At 37.4% G+C, this 2265-nt stretch overlaps 1 non-coding gene across 1 annotated transcript; it reads left to right on the top strand.

Annotated features, from left to right (window-relative positions):
• The first annotated feature begins 617 nt into the window (after nucleotides 1-617).
• On the top strand, nucleotides 618-724 carry LOC122085304. The gene has a single exon (XR_006142081.1). It is a non-coding gene; the product is annotated as a small nucleolar RNA R71 (small nucleolar RNA).
• Nucleotides 725-2265: the final 1541 nt, after the last annotated feature.

Raw genomic sequence — 2265 nt, forward strand, 5'->3', positions numbered from 1 at the left:
TCAGGGGGTTGTTGATAAGACGATATAGGAAAGGGGGCCTAGGAAAACTAACCTAAGGTCCCATATTTGGCCTAGGAAAAGTATTTTGGGCAAAAGGCTATTGTGCAAAGGGAGGCCTTTGGGGTCTAGGTTGACCTTGACTATGGCAATTGGAAGGCCCTGCTTAGTTACTCTGGTTCCAGGAGAAATTTGGGTGATTTCTCCATCCTAGATTATTCTTATATAAGACATTAACACTGTCATTGGAAGTTCCCCCAGAGGTGTTGGGGCATTCTTCTATAACATGTCTAGGGGACTAGCACCAAGCACACACCTTAACTATATTGACTGATTGTGGCTCTCTAGGAATAATAGCCTCAATCCTTTTGATAAGGCTATCTAAGTGGGCTTCCTTGGATACTAGCCCATCCACAAAATATCCTTTCCCTCCTATGGTTCATTCACTCTCTTGGGTTGATTCCCACTCACAGGTTTTGTCAGCTAAATCAAGTAAGAATTCCCATGCCTTTCCTTCATCTGTAAAGGATGCGAATCCCTCAAGGCACATAGACTCTATCATTTGTTTGGTTGGGTAATCAATACCCTCATAAATTATTTAACATAAACGTCATAAGTCTAGGCCATGGTGAGGGCATTCTTGGAGTAGATCCTTGAATCTCTCCATAAGTTTGGAAAACAACTCATTAGGCTTTTGCCTAAACTGAAGGATATCACTTCTAAGCTTATTGGTCTTGTGAGTTGGGAAAAACTTCTAGAGGAAAACAACTGTGAATTGTTCCCAATGAGGTTATGGAATTTTTGGATAACCCATACAACCACTTCTTAGCTTGGTCTTTCAATGCAAAAGTGATGAACCTAAGGTTAATAGCATCATCAGAAAGCTGTTAGATCTTAATTAGAACACATACCTCTTCAAATTCCCTTAGAAATAAGTATGCATCCTCATAGGTCAGCCCATGGAAGTGGGGCAACATAGTGATGTACTGAGATTTGAGCTCAAAATTATTGCCCTGGGCTTGTGGTAGAACTATGCAGGAAGGTTGGGCTGCTCTAGCAGGATAGAACCTATCTTTCAGAGATTTAGGTAGAGGGTTTGGCTGTTGGTCACCCATATGGAAAGGTTTTAAAGAGAGTGTAGGAATAGGGTCACTACTTTTTGGATCTCTTCTTTCTAGTCGATTCTCACTATTACGTACCCACCTAGCACTCATGTAATATGACACTATCCACAACTACAATAAGACTAGAACAAAAGAATAGAAAATATATATTTTTTTAATTTTGAATTTTTTTATTTTAAAATTTTTGATATTTTTGGCTTTTTGGGAGCTTACTGGCAGGGATCCAAGGTTACTACTAAACTCCTGAGGTATTGCTATAGGGTGGAATCCGTCTTTATTATACTATGAGGCTTGGTGACCTCCACCAATACAACTATTATTGTAAGTTGTTCATCTAAAGAATTCAATAAATGATAAAAGAAAAAGAAAACAAAGAACTCCGATTTACCAAAAGAAAGTAAAAAATAACATGGAATTGTCTCCCCGGCAACGGTGCCAAAAACTTGTTTGAATTTTAAAAGTAACTTACAAGCATATAAATTAGTGTAACTAACGGGTCGAGCACAAGGAGAGCATTCACTTTATTTTAAGCTTCTTTTAGTAATGCGAAAGTGTAATGATTGATTATGGTGATCTACTTCTAACTACCGTCCTAACACAATGCATCTAAAAATGTCCTAACCAACACATCTAAGGAAATTACAATAAAAATTGAATGACCTAACCATTTTTCATCTAGGAATTTAAATACTCAAACCACGCAATTAAAAAACAAATAACTGAAAGTAAAAGTGCTGAAATAAAAAGTGCTAAAAAGTAAATAAATAAAATAAAAAGCGAAAAAAGCTAGAGAGAAGCACACAAGTAGGTATCTCTACTTAGCTCAAGGGATGCACCATAAATAATACAAACTTCCCTATTTGACCAGAGAGTACTCTTACAAGGGCTTTTCTACTTGGCTTTAGGTGAAGGGATGCAATATAAATAATGAAAACAAAAGGATGGTTCCATGGCTAAAGAGAGGCAAAGCCAACACATGCATCTAGCCAAAGACCTTGGGGGAAAGAGAAAGCAATAATGTAAAACTGAAAATTTAAAACCTAATTTAAGAATTATGGGTAGCCTAGAGATGGAATGAGAGGAGGGTGGTGAGAAGACTACTGTAGAAGTCTACTTACCTGAACTTTCATACTTCAATTCTTGA

This window comes from Macadamia integrifolia, chromosome 7, assembly GCF_013358625.1.
Source record: "Macadamia integrifolia cultivar HAES 741 chromosome 7, SCU_Mint_v3, whole genome shotgun sequence".
NCBI lineage: Eukaryota > Viridiplantae > Streptophyta > Magnoliopsida > Proteales > Proteaceae > Macadamia > Macadamia integrifolia.